Source organism: Sorex fumeus, unplaced genomic scaffold, assembly GCF_029834395.1.
Source record: "Sorex fumeus unplaced genomic scaffold, SorFum_2.1 ptg000008l, whole genome shotgun sequence".
Classification (NCBI taxonomy): domain Eukaryota; kingdom Metazoa; phylum Chordata; class Mammalia; order Eulipotyphla; family Soricidae; genus Sorex; species Sorex fumeus.
Window position 1 is genome coordinate 708,455 of NW_026606065.1, and position 14,874 is coordinate 723,328.

The following is a 14,874-nucleotide window of genomic DNA, read 5'->3' on the forward strand; positions in this document are numbered from 1 at the left end:
TGTAATGCTGGTAAAACGTATAGAGTATTTTGCTTTAGTTGGAAGACTATGGTTAACTCTCTACCTTTTATTGTTAATGTCAAATGTAGAGAGCTAACCATAATCTCCCAACTAAAGCAAAGTAGTTCAGAGGACGCATGCATGTTATAGGGAGCAGCAATAATTTAATAGGGGGTTAATTTGTATCATCTATTAATAATCTCTTTTAAAAATCTCCTAGAGTTTAAAAACACCAGAGGGTAGGAGCACATGTGTGTCCCAGATCCTTCTAAAATGCACTGGTTTTGCCGTTTGTCTTGTCAGGAAGTAAAGGAAGCTCTTGGTGGTATTCGTGGATCAGGTATGAGGGACAGTATGCAGAGGACAGAACACCTGACATTTTTAAGTTCCGAAAGCCATGAGTTCCCAAACTCAGAACCCAAATGGGTATTCAGACTTGCAATAAAGTATTGCTCCCTTTTCCTAATCTTCTGGACAAAATCTGGCTTTGGAGACAGGGTGGGTCCAAACCACAGACCGCAGACAATGACAAAGATCCTTTTCTCAGTCTTAGATTTGAGCCCAGGAAAGCGGTGCAAAAGTGCTCGCCAGAAGGACCACCCCTGAACTCTGGCTGATGGCTGGGGGTCTGCCAACTGGCTCTCTAGAGCAGCGACTGCATCTGTTACTTTACAGAAGCTGCCCTCTCCCACATTTCAATCTCAAACTATACCTCCAAGTGAGAGGCAAGTCACAAATAGTGCAGGTTCCACAGAACCATCATATTTGCCCCCTTTTTGTGCTGAGTCACAGAACATGTCATCATTTTGGTTTAGATGTAGAAGGTCTTTACCAAAGTCTCTTCATTGTTTGTACTGGTTATATGTAATATTATCGCAGAGTGTATATGTGGGTATGTTTGTATACGTAGAAAGATAAGAATATAAATTTGATCTGAATACCGTCAGCAACGTTTTTTCCTCCTCTTCCACATCCAGTGGTCCTCAGATCCGATTCCTAGCTCTGACTTGGCGAACCATATGGAGGGCTGGGGATTGAACTGCAAGGCAATATCTGTCTGCTGTAATGATTCTCCAGCCCCCATACTCCCAGTAACTTTATACAACAATGATCTGCACACAATACAGAGATACGTATTTCCATGTATGCTGGCAATAATCAAACACATTGGCCTTATGGTAAAGGTAAGGTAAAGGCCCTCCCGTTGATCGTCGATTTGCTCGAGCGGGCCCAGTAACGTCTCCATTGGAGACTTTGTTGTTACTGTGTCTGGCATATCGAATACTCTCGGTAGCTTGCCGGGCTCTCTGGGATTCACTTGATCAATCACCAACCCAATCTGCCTGAGGTAGTAAATGCACAGTCTAGAGCAGCGTGCAGGCTCTGATTCAGAATTCCTTTTTACTCCTCAAGAATTTTCACTCAGCACCATGGTGGTGGATAATGGGCACTGGTGGAGAGATGGGTGTTTGATCATTGTACAATTGAAACCCAAGCACAAAATTTGTAAATCTACAAGTGTACCTCAGCGGTAGGGCGTTTGCCTTGCACGCAGCCAACATGGCCGACCCGAGTTCGATTCCTCCGCCCCTCTCGGAGAGCCCGGCAAGCTACCGAGAGTATCTCGCCCGCACGGCAGAGCCTGGCAAGCTCCCCGTGACGTATTCGATATGCCAAACACAGTAACAACAAAGTCTCCAATGGAGACCTTACTGGGACCGCTTGAGCAAATCGATGAACAACGGGAGGACAGTGACAGTGACAACTGTACCTCATGGTGTTTCACTAACAAAAATTTTAAAAAACTGTAAATGATGGAGAATGGGCACTGGTGGAGGAATGGGTGCTGGATCATTGTATAACTGAAACCCAAGCACAAAAATTTGTAAGTCTACAACTGTACCTCATGGTGTTTCACTAATAAAAATTAAAAAAAAGAATATAAATTAAAAAAAAAGAACAAAAAAAGAATTTCCACTCAGTGTGGAAACCACTGACCACCGCGGGAACAATAAAATCTGGACGACCCTGCAATAGTTGACCACCGAATACGAGGCATCAAGAGAGTGAGGGTGACACAAATATGAACAAAAATCACACTCACCCCACAGTGTCTGATTTCACGGCCCTTGCCTGCCTTTTTTAAATCATTTATAGGACTTGGGTTAGGCTTTCATTGGCTGACCTTGCAGGGAGTGGGAGGGCAAGGGAGCCCCTTTGAGTCAAGCTGTTCAGCTGTATGGGAGTTGATGTGGAGTGGCAGAAGGGGTGAGGTGTTTGCAGGCACCGGGGCCCGGGTTTGAATCCTGGCTCCAGCACGCAGGTGTCCTCTGCAACTGGCTTCACTTGGCGAGCTCTAGGACCGCTGGGTGGCATGAGGATGGCAGTGTCCTTCAGAGCTGCGGCAAGGAGGCTTGATGTGGCGGCAGGGGATTAGCTGGTGGTGCTTTTCGTGCGTCCAAAGCATCAGTGTTGCAAGGAGTGAAGGGCAGGATCCTCTAGAACCACTGCCTTTGGCTCTCAGCGACCCCGCTTCAGAAACCAGAGTCTCAAGAATCCGTGTTCTCTCTCTCTTATTGGGTGTTGTGGTTTGCAAAAGAGGCAATGCCCTGCCACAGAGGCAGGGTGGGATAGGGGAAGAATGGGGGGTGGGTGGGAGGGATACTGGGATCCGTGGTGGTGGGAAATGGGCACCGGTGGAGGGATGGTATTTGGTCATTGTATAATTGAAACCCAAACACAAAAAATTTATAAGTCTACAACTGTACCTCATGATGTCTCACTAATAAAAAAATGAAAATAAAAAAAAAGAATCCGTGTTGCTTCTGTTCTTCCTCGAGGATTGGAGACTCCTCTGGCTCTGTCCGCCTGCCCTTCCTCGCTGCCCATCAGGATCCTAGGATGGTGCAGGAAAGGGCCCAGGAGTCCCTGACCCGATTCTCAGAATCCACCTCTTGATCCAGCGACTGCAGTCATTGCCTCTGAAACTGTTGTCTGAAACACACTCTTGCGCTGGGTGGACACGCAGGGGACCCAGCGTCTCCTAGTTGTGGTGGTAGTGGGGGGGGGATTGGGGCAGTGACTTATCTACGCCACAGACCAGGACCACTGTAGCAGAAACAGGACCGTTTGGACACCCTGTTCCTTGGGAGGGTTCATCCTGGGGGCTGGTGCGCTGCTGCGGGCTGACGGCAGAGGGCACCTGTCGCCTGCGATGACCGGTCAAACACCCCCGCCTCCACCCGCAGCTCCCACCGGGAGAGCCAGGGAAGAGAGCATCCTCATCCCAGGTGCAGGAGGTGGCGGGGGAGGTGACTCTCTCCCCTTCTCCTGCCTGGTAACTGCACTGGCTCCGGAGTCAGCCGCTGTCCAGCGATGCTGGGGACCTCGCGTGGTTCTTTCCCGACTTGTGAGCGCAGAGGGAGCTTTGGACTCGCCGGGGGAGGTTTCTCCACCAGGCCCAGGACAGTCTGCAGGAACTCCTCCAGGCCTTTGTGGAGAGAAGGCCTTCTAGTCCTCAGCGGAACTTTGTTTTATGAAATCTGATGAGTTCTATATTTCTGCCACATGTCACAGATCACCCACGTTGACTGAGCCCTTCCAGAACAGAGCTGCTGTTACCCTGAAATGCAGCCAGACTTTTTTTTTAAGTGGGTGGGGGTCATTCCAGTTTGGTGCAATAAATTATATGGTGTCTGCCTGCTTTGCTTTGCTCAGGGCTGGGAGGACTCAGGATGATGGGGCATATCTTGCAGGGTTCCTGGGGGTATGAAGCAGTAAAAGGGAGAAGAGAGGGTGGTGGAGGTAGGATGGAGGGGTAACATCTTCCCTAGGGACTGGATTGGATGAGAGATAGAAACATAGTCCCTGGCTTTTACTTCCCATCCTCTTTCCACACAGAGATACTCTTCCCTATTTCATACCTGCTTTTTAAACGTGGGGCTGGCTTTTTGGGGTTTCAGGATGAAACTTGGAAGACTCGAGTTGCCATGAAAGTCTTTTACGGGAAAGTTACGGCATTCCTTCTCCTCCTGTACTTCTCTGTCACAGAAGGTAACTCTGGAAACTTAGAATACCAATAAATATGTGTTTAGACTTTTTTTTTTCTGTTATGAGGCTACTGGATTTTGAAGAAGGATGTTGGAAGTGGAGATTATTCTTGACTTACATTGCTGTGTAATTAGTTCTCTGGGAAAATGAATCTGGAATCACATACATAAAGAGATAAGGCATAGTTATTTTATTTCTCTTCATTCAATAGGAAATAAGAATTATCTGGACTATAGGGACAGTAGGTCAGTATATAAAAAGCATGTGGTAGAGTTCAAAAGAGAACAAAATTTGAAAATATATGTTCTCATCTTGACTGTGCAAATTACTGATCTCTCTGAGATTCACCCAGCTAATTTTCAAGAACGGGACTAAAATTCACTTTATAGAACTCTTATGATGTTGAATAAGAAAACATGGATGATTTCTGTTGCTATACAAACCACTTCAATAAACATGTAATTTTTTTCCCTTTCAACACAGTTCTGAGATATTCAGTTGCTGTCACAGAACAGATAATATGAGTCATTTCTCTTCTGTTAGTCTTCTGTAAAGGATGAGTACAGAATAGTGTGACTCTTGTGTTCTCCCATCTCTAAAAATATCTGAAGATCTGATAATGATTTCTATAGATAAACTAGAAAACATATTTTGAAGGCACACTATACTTGTGACTACACCCTTCAACTTATTTCAAAAATAAACATTTAAATAAACCCCAAATTATATTCCATACTCAGGATCACTGTGCTTGTAACCCCATGTTTACAAAATCTTAAAAGATTTAGGTGAGATACAGAGAGCATCAGAAAAATATCCAAGTGAGAAAGAAAAACCACTTTTCTAAGTTGAGGGAATTATAAGATACATTCTGTGTAAATATTTTCTCCAAAAATCATACTATTGGAAAATCATACCAGACCAGAGTGGTGAAAGCGTCTTTCTCAATGGAACATTTATGCGCACTTTCACCCATGTGGAATTGAGTTGAGTCAAAGATAACTGCACCAAATGATAGAAGGAAATCCTAGGCTTTCTTTCCCACTTTTATAAAATTTGTTGAAAGTGTGGGGGCAACTGAAAATTGTCATGGAAATAAGGATGAATTGACTTTCTTCACTGATGCCCCCCTCCTTTTCTCTCTCCCTTCCCCCACTCCCTTGAAGGTAAGATCTATTATCTAGGCTACACCTAAAGATCTCGGCCCCGGAACCCGCGTGGCTGTGTCCCTCTGCCAGTACCTTCATGTGTGCGGAGAGTGGTCTCAGCATGGTGGTGGCTGGTCCTGGAGGTCTTCGGCTGCCGGAGCCCTGGTCAGGGCAGGGAGGAAAGCTCAACCCGCTCCCCTCCAAGGGGCCTCGGCGAGGAACAGCCAGGCGGTCACACCCACCACCTGGCCCCCTGGCGCCGTGAAATCCCACAAACGGCCAAGACTCAGAGACTATAAAATCCAGCTCCCGGACGAGAACAGTGCAGTTCTCTGCCCCCACGCCTGGCTGTTACTCACCGAGGCCCCTTGGAGAGGAGCGGGTTGAGCTTTCCTCCCCGCCCCAACCAGGGCTCCGGCAGCTGAAGACCTCCAGGACCAGCCACCACCATGCTGAGACCACTCTCTGCACACCTGAAGGTACTGGCAGAGGGACAAAGCCACGCGGGTTCTGGGGCTGAGATCTCCAAGCCTACTTGGACTGGAGTCGAGCATCTTCCACCCAGATCCTCCAAATCCCAGTAGGCGGGGGTCACACCCACCACCTGGCCCCCTGGCGCCGTGAAATTCCATCAGCGGCCAAGACTCAGAGACTATAAAATCCAGCTCCCGGAACCGCGCGGCCGCATTTGTGGCCGCGTGACATCTAATCAGTACATCTTTTTATGACATCTTATTATCTCATTCCTACTTTGGACAAACTTGCAGACTATCGAATGTAGCCTGCCCACAGGGCAGAGTATGGCAAACTCCCCGTGGCATACCAAATATGCCAAATACCAGTAACAATGATGGGTCTCATTCTCCTAAAGAGCCTTGAATATAATCTCAGGGCTAGGATGAAAGAGACGTTACTGGGGCCTGCTCGAGGCAATCGACGAATAACAGGATGATGAAATGAAAATGAAAATGAACACCTAAAGAATTCTTCAGTTAAAACATTTTTTTTTTTTACATTTCTTTCTCTTATAACCTCATGGGAGAAAACGCCCCAATTCTTTCTTTTTAAAAAAATTTTTATCAGTGAAACACCATGATGTACAGTTGTGGACTTACAAATTTTTGTGCTTATTTCGAATTTTCCCATCACCACTCAAACCTGCCCCACAGGCAGATGTTAGATAATATATTTTATAATACTTGTTATGAATAGCATGAGATGTCATGGCCACGCACTCCTGGAATTCTAAAATTTTAAATAATTGGGGTCCTGAGACATCTCTGCAACCAGCTTATTGGTTCCGAGATTCATTTGTGAGTCTCTGGATCATGGCTTTCAATGCTCTTAAATGGCACCCAGAGGCAGTTCGTGGGTGTGACAAGCCGGGACCCTGAAGAGGTGGGGAGATGCAAAGGAGTGACCCGCCCCAGATTCCTTGAGACCTAGAGTTTTCAGTCACTGGTCCCGGGTACTGAGTTTTTCCAAAATTTTAAAGATACTAAATTACAGAAAAAGATTTTTTGTAACTCTTTGGCAACCAAAAGATGGACTTGGAAACAAAAGAACTGACCTGGGAGAACTTGAGAAGAACTGTCAGGGGATGCCCTGCCCCGAAAAAAGGCGCCTCCCATTTGCTTTCCTCCCATAGTTCTTTCTACTCCATGCTTCTTTGCTCTGGAAGTAACTCTTCTCCATTTAATAGTCAGTCTTCTCAAGATGTATTATTACAAGAAATTAGATAATAGTAGTGTTATCTCTCAGTTCTGTCTTCTGATTCCCTAATGATACAAATACTCATTTTTTCCCACGGAAACTTTTTTATAGTGATATTTTCTCCTCTGTTTGACCTACAAACACAGACCTTTAAAAAGTAACTGATTAATTGAAAATCTCTTGAGTAATATCTCTAATCACATGGAATTTGACAAATGTTTTCTGCAGTACTTTATTGTGGAATGGTATATGTGCATCTCTGTTTATGTCCTTAATGAATGTCCTTAAACTGCACTTTCAGGAGAAAAAACAACTGTGATGCTTTAAGTATTGCTGAAAGTGAATTGGTGTTAGAAAAAAAAACAGTTGTTTTCAAATGAGTTAGAAAATGAGGAGGCTTTGAGAGCAGCTGGAAGGCCAGTAGAGATCAAAACAAACAGGAATCTTTTAATAGCTTGCTGTTTGTTCCAGAATCACATTATTTAATTTCTGAGACTTTAAATATATTTCTTTACACTTTTCTATTTTTCTTTATCATTATAATGACTCAGTTTCCTTATACTAGAAAACTGTATACAACACTGGACAGGACTTAAAATGGGCAAGAGGAGGCATGAGACTTCATAATCTTTGATTGGCATCCGTGCTCTATTTCTGAGAATCATTAAATTTATTTTTAAATGTATGGGCATTGAAGACAAAAATCATAAAGATATAGTGTGCCTCAGAGAGGCTGGCACCTTCTTGTGACTGAAGTTAAATTGTAAGTATGTTGTCTTCTATACATAAATTGGTCAAAGTATAATTTTCCATTAGCCATAGAAAAACTTCTTTCCAGCTTCTTACTTCACTGTCACTGTCCTCCCGTTGTTCATCAATTTTCTCAAGCGGGCCCAGTAACGTCTCCATTGTGAGACTTGGTTGTTACTGTGTGTTGGCTGCATGCAAGGCGAACGCCCTACCTGCTGTGCTATCGCTCCAGCCCAACTTCTTCTTCTTAATTATCCACTATTATTTTCTCAGTATAAGTTTGTTGGGCACCTCAATGTTTACAACTCAGATCGAGTCATAGGAAATCCAGCCTCCTCAGTTTCTTCACAGGTTTTCTAATATTCTTGCTTCTTAGTGGCAAAGCCATTAGCATTCAGCTGCAGTCGAGCAGAGACTAGAGAAGTTCCCATTATGATTTTCCCTGTCTAGCTTTTACTGTGGCAGCAACAATATGGTCCTCTTTACCTTTGAAAATAACCTTTGTCTACTGAACCCTCATTTAGGCAACATTCTTTCCTCTTGCTGTGTAGGTGGAAGAGTCACAGATTTTCCTCACTGTGACCACAACTCTGTGAAAATAACCCCTCTATTTGCTAAGGCCTCTGAACACTGTCAGGAATTCTGACTGGTGTGGGAGATTTTCTGCGTGAAGAAAATACAGAAGCTAAGAACAGAAATAAATTTGGGCAGAACCACTGCAAGCATAGAAAAAGGGCAAGTGAGAAAGAACACTACAAGAAAGTTTGGAGAAGATATTAGAGGACAGGTAAGGAAAAACAACAAATGATGAAATATTTGGCATTCTGTGAAAATAAGCGTTTTTGCAAGGGGAAGAAATTGTATAATAAAACTATAGAAAAATCATTCTTTTAGTTGAATACGAACTGTTATAGTGGAGAGAATGGCAACAAAGGGATAGAAAACAGAACAGAAAGCTATGACAGAAATTCTGGAATTCTTCTTGAGGGCGAGCTTGGTCTGTGATGTAGCAAGCATGCTGGAATGTTTGTGGTTCTAGTCCCACAGACACCCCTGAGTCTTAAGAGTGGGTGTCACCTTGAAATCCTAACAGACATATACATAGGAAACAATTACGGGCTTCTTTTGGAAGTCACTGAAAATTAGAAAAAAATATTAGCACCTGGTAACAAACCTTTCCACAGTGAAAAATCCTGAACAAATGACCCAAGGACTTTGTAACAAGGGACATTTAAAAGAGGACAAGTTTTCAAGTTAGTGATATGTTTTGAATTAGGGATCCAAATATTACATTTCTTGCAGATGCCAGAAAACCATCTGCATCTCCCTGATTAGTTTCTGGTGGCTGCAGCTGTGCCCACTGTTAAGATGACATCTGGGATCCCTGAAATTTGGATGGTGCGAGGGGCAAAGCTGTGAAGTTGCTGGGTCCTCCAAGGTGTAGGTGGCTGGAGATTAGGGGGAACCTTTCGGAGTCAAGTCTCACCTTTTCTGATGGACTTTAATTAAAAGTCTCACTGGCAGAGAAGATATGGCAAAAGATTTCTAAGTGAGAGCTATGGTATTTCCTCCTTTTTGTGTGTTCATAGGCACATTGTATGTGCCTCATTAAACAATATATATGAAACTATGTACGTATATATGTACACAGTTTGTTTACATATACACACATATAATATATATACATATACATATATATATAAAGATATTGGCAATAAAGCATTTCAAGTAGTGTTCTTGACATTTAGCACAAAATGATTTTATGTCTTGGGGAGGTGGGGTTGTCCTGCAGAATTTTCGTGATATTTTTTAAACTCCAACCACTAGATGCCAATTGCACTGGCCCACTCCCTTTCACTTATAATAGCTAAAAATGTCTCCAGACATTGCTAAATGTTCCCTGGGGAGAAAGTCGTAACTCATGATGAACCACTGCTAAGAGAAACAATACTAAAAGTACTTTTATTTTAGTAAGTTAAAATAATTCTTTTTAAGTCAACTGAGATACACTTTTGCAAGGAAATGGTAGAGATTAGAGTTTTGGTATGATGCAAATAAAACAGAGAAAAATTGATTGGTCCTTGACCTTTGCTAAACCAGAGTAATGTTCCTATTGCCAAAGTAATCACCTAAAGTCCATGGGAAACAAAATATTTGGCTTTAGGTTTTATTATCAATTAGACTTCTAGGGTCATTTTATTTCAAGTTAGGACTTCCTTTTTGAGATGACCATGGAGACTACTGAATTACTTCCCTTTTGTTTCATTGTAGTCTTGGAATTTGATTATCCATGGGATGAAAAAGAATCCAAATTAAATTTTTCTTTTTAAAATTTTGGAGACTCTGGAAACTATCGATACTTAAGAATATTTAGAGCAATACTTTTCAGCACTGATCTAGTAGTTGATTGTGGCTCAGTTGTTTTACAAATGAAATAAAATAAAACTGAAAATATTAGACTGAATTGCATAAAATCTGGGTAAATATCACATTGAGAGGTTGTAATTTCTTAAGTGAGTCATGAATAAATTTTGAAAACTCCTGATCACTTGCAAATTATTTAGTTTGGAATCGCTAGATGGAATCATTTCAACTTGACTTAGCCTATAATTCAACCAGTTTTCCTTCATCTACTTCAAAGCAAAGTGACTGACTATGAGCAAGGCATCATGTTTAGAAATATTGGGACCTTTAAGATGATACAGATACAGTTCATGGATTCAAAATTTAAGAAATGCAAATTTCCAATTCTGACTCATAATGACAATGAAGAGTTGCAAATGTTCATTGTCATTATAATGTAAGTGGGGCAGATCTGAACTACTTTGTAACATTAGGGCTTTTTAAGGGCAGGGATTGCAATATGGAGGAGAATGAGGGAGTACCTGGGTCTCAATGACATGTAACTGAAAGGGCATGTGTGGGAGGAGTCAGGAGGAGGACAGTCCAGATTAGTGGTAGAAAATGGTGGGAAAGGGCAAGTGGACTTGTTTTTGAGTTTCCTTGTTCTAGGTAGGTTAGGAGTTTGCTAATGATGTGTAAGGAGCAAGTCTGGATGAAAGTCCAAGAGATTTGAATTTTATTCTTAGTCCAAAAGAAAATATGGGAGACTTTGGGGTCTAGTATTTAAAGATGAGCGGGGAATTTAATTTCTTTATTCACGGAAAAGTGCTTATTAATCATGTGTCATAGGATGAACGCAAAAATATAAATAAAATATCTGGTTCTTTACTCAAGTTTCTCAGAATAAACCATATACACATGCAAACTTAAGAGCAATGCAGATAAAGAGATAAAAATAATTAGAGGAAGAAGAGATTGACTTTGCTTGATCCTTCAAGGGATTTTATTTTTAGATCTAGGCAATAACAACATGAGCAAAGTCAGAGGTAAGAACTAGCAAATGATTGCTGAGCAGGGTCTGCATGTTTCAGGGATGGCTAAGGGTTAGTTGGTGAGGTTCTTTGAGACCCCAGGGAGGAAAGACTTGAAGGCACATTTGGTATGTGTCTTCCCTTTGCCAGTTCCAGTCACCTGCTAAGAGTTTCCCAACCTGGAAATACGCCATCAGAGTTACGGTTTAATGCGAGCAACCCAGAGGCAGTGAGCACACTGGATCGGAGGAGGAAAGACTGGTTTATGTTGCACTGCACTATGGACTTTTATTGTACTCCATTCCTTATCACTGTATGCAGTTGAGGGTGACCAGGCTTTTGTACATATGCAATTGAGGGTGCCAGGTGTCAGTGAGCTAATAAAGATAACAAATCATGTTGATCACTGCTAAATGTATTATCCACTGAGTAAATGACAAAAAGATAAAAGGTTCTCCCCAGCTATTTCTTTCTTTCTTTTATTTTTTTGATGCACTCTTTTTATTTAAACATTGACCAAAAAAAAAGTCAATAAAAGGGCAATATTCAAACAGCTCCTAAAACATGACATCAAGTCTCTCCTTCATTTCTAGGGCTCACTGCCCTGGAAAGCAGCTTGTACAATACCAGATTTCTAGAGTCTTTGTATTTCCTTCCCTCTGTGGATCAATAAATTAAGTAACACGTCAATACCAAGATAGCAGATGAACATCTGTCAAGAGAGAACTGGTCCTGGGGGCTTTGTGCTCTGGTATGGAAAGTGTTTGATCTCGGTGTGCTGTCATAAAAGATGGGAGAAATTTTATTATCTTTTATGATCCCGACTTACTCACAATACCTGACAGAGTAATTGTGTCTCAGCCTTGAATCGGAACTTGGGATGTTCATATTGGTTGTGTCTGCTTGAATCACAAAACTTGCTGGTGAAACATCAAAACGAGCTATAATATGCTCTGGAAGTGGGATTCTGAACAGCTGCACGGCTTTCTCCTGCAGGGACTGGCAGGAAGAAGAAAAATGAAAGTAGAGCAATCAATCTCTATAGCATTCTATATATTAATAATGTTTGCCAGCGCCAGACAGTGTCTAATCAATGCCGGATGCAGGAGTTTGCAATACTTGGTATGCTTTGTCAAAACAGACTTGAGTCCGTGGTCTGAAGGAGTGGGCATCCAAAAAGAGCTCACACCTTACCTCCTCTGGTCAGTAAAGAGCGCTAAGACCTGAACTTGGTGAAAACAGATGAGCTGTCTCACATTCAACAAACAGACTGGACAACCCACTGTTTACCTCTTCTTGTCTATGTGACACTTTCATCTATTTATTTATTTATTTATTTAAATCGAATTGCTGTGAGTTAGTAGTTACAACGTTATTCATGATTGAGTGTTAAGCATGTAATGTTCCAACACCAATTCTTTCACCAGTGTTCTTCCTCTTCGTCCCCTCAGCCCCCCACCTCCTCTCCCCACCGCACTTACCGCTATGGCAGGCCCTTTTTTATTCCCTTTAGGCACTGTGGTTTACAGTACTGCTGCTGATAGGGTATCATACATATCACTGTACCTCCTTTCAGCACTACCTTCTCCTTCAGAATGAGTTTCGCCCTCACCACTGTCATATTGTTCCCTTCCCAAACCACCCCCACCCCACCCCCGCAAGCTTCCTTTTTCTCTTTTTTCCTTTTAATTGAATCACTGATGTGAGATACAGAATTATGAAGTTGTTCGTGATTGAGTTTCAGCCATACAATGTTCCGACGCCCATCCCTTCACCTGTGTACATTTCCCCCACCAATGTCCCCAATTCTGTCCCCACTTCAACCTCACCCCCCACCCCAAGACTAGTTCACTTGATGTTGATGTCTGCAGTCACGCAATGCAGTCACCAGGGGGAGTTCACTGTGTTGAGCTCACAAGAGGCTAAGACCCCCAAGAAACAAATGCTTACACGAATGCGTAGATACTTGTAAAATCAATAACAGTAAAGGCAAAAGTTACGCAAGTCCATTGAATATTGTTATTTATCAAGTTTGAATAGCAAAGACATAGAGAAATATTTTCTTCTTTGGAAGGTTTAACTTCTGGAAGGCAACAGAATTTCTTCTTTGGAAGGTTTGACGGCTGGAAACTCTTCCAACTATCATTAGTGGGAAAGTAGAATGTGGCATAGATGGGATGTCCGGAAAGACGGAAAGAGGAATTTCTGTTTTCATCAAGGAAAACTTAAGCAAAGCAAGTGGCTTTATTTTGATACCGTCAACTGTCAATGTTACTTTTTTTTTTTTTTTAAATCAGGTCCCTAGGTCAACAACTGTGTCCTACTTAAAGAAAGAAACCACCGAAATAAGCCTTTAACCAAAATAACAACAAAACATTTCAGCACAGACTCCTGCCCTTCTTTTCAAGAAGGCATCCTCTGACTTCCACACCACATATTTTGGCAACATCATTTAAAAGCTGAATCTGCTGAGAGGTTGCCAAGTAAGAAGTGTGCGCACACACACGCATCTAACAAGCTCAAGAACAAAGTCGAGGTGGCAATTTGCTCATAAACCGTATAATTAAGGATGTGCCAAACTACCTGTGGGGGGCCCGGAATTTATCAGTAGTTTTTATTTACTGTTTAATAGTACATGTTACATAAACCTCTAAGTAAAACAATTTGATTATAAAAATATAGCCTTTTCAAAGTCAAAGCACCTCCCCTACAGAGTTCTAAAATCAGTGGAAAAAGGGCAACATCAATAAACACGGTGACTTATGTCAATAAATTCTGCCCACCCTGGTACCTTGTTACCCAGAGGGCAAAGATTTAAATATGATGCTTGCAGTTCTCTCTCTCTCTCTCTCTCTCTCTCTCTCTCTCTCTCTCTCTCTTTCACTAGGATATTAGAAATGTCAATGTTCTTAAGCATAAATTTTGAAGACCATTTTCAATGGATCTACTTCAAAGGTAGTTGTTCCACACTATATTTCTTGTTTAAATATTTTGCTTTTTAAAAAGGTTTATATTTTTCTAATGGAACTGGTGTAGTGGTTCAGAGACTTGGCTACATATTAGAATCATGTGGAGAAATTTAAAACATACTAATGCCTGGTTCCAACTCCAGAGCTTAAGATACGATTGACCAGGGATTTAGTCCTGGTATTAATATTAAAAACAACCACAATGGGAACAACAGCAAATTTTAATGTCCATGTGATATAACCTAGGAATTTGTGCCTAATCTGATAAAATAAGTGCGTTTTGGGATGAGGGAACTGCATTTTTAATAGCTTCGCATTTTGACTAGATTCTGAGAAGCAATTATTGAGAGAAAGTATTTTTGGTATGGGTATTATAACACTTATTATGTTACAGGCACTATGCTAAATTTTTTGTACCCATTATGCTATACAATCCAGGTAGCTGAAATTGTTATTTACTTTCCACAAATGAGGGATCAAGGCTGTTACTCTACTGAGAACAAAATTAACAACGTGCGGAGAATGAGGTCTCCATGTTGCCCCTCTCTTTGTACAACAAAGCAGATAGAAGAGATAAGATGGAAGGAAGGCTCTTTCTACTGTATATACAAATCTTATATGTGGAGCCATTTCTGGATGCTTTGGCTAGTGAACGATCCTTCTACTATTTTTATAGATAATCTCATTAAAGTATTTCTTAGGACAACAATCTTATCTGGAATGTATCATGCTGAGTAATAGTTTACTTAAACTAAGATAGTTTTAGGCAAGGCTAGCTAGGGCAACAACCGAAAGAGACAGTAAATGTTCTAACCTTGGTTGAGCACTTATTATGTTCCAGGCACTATGCTAAATTTTTTGTACCCATTA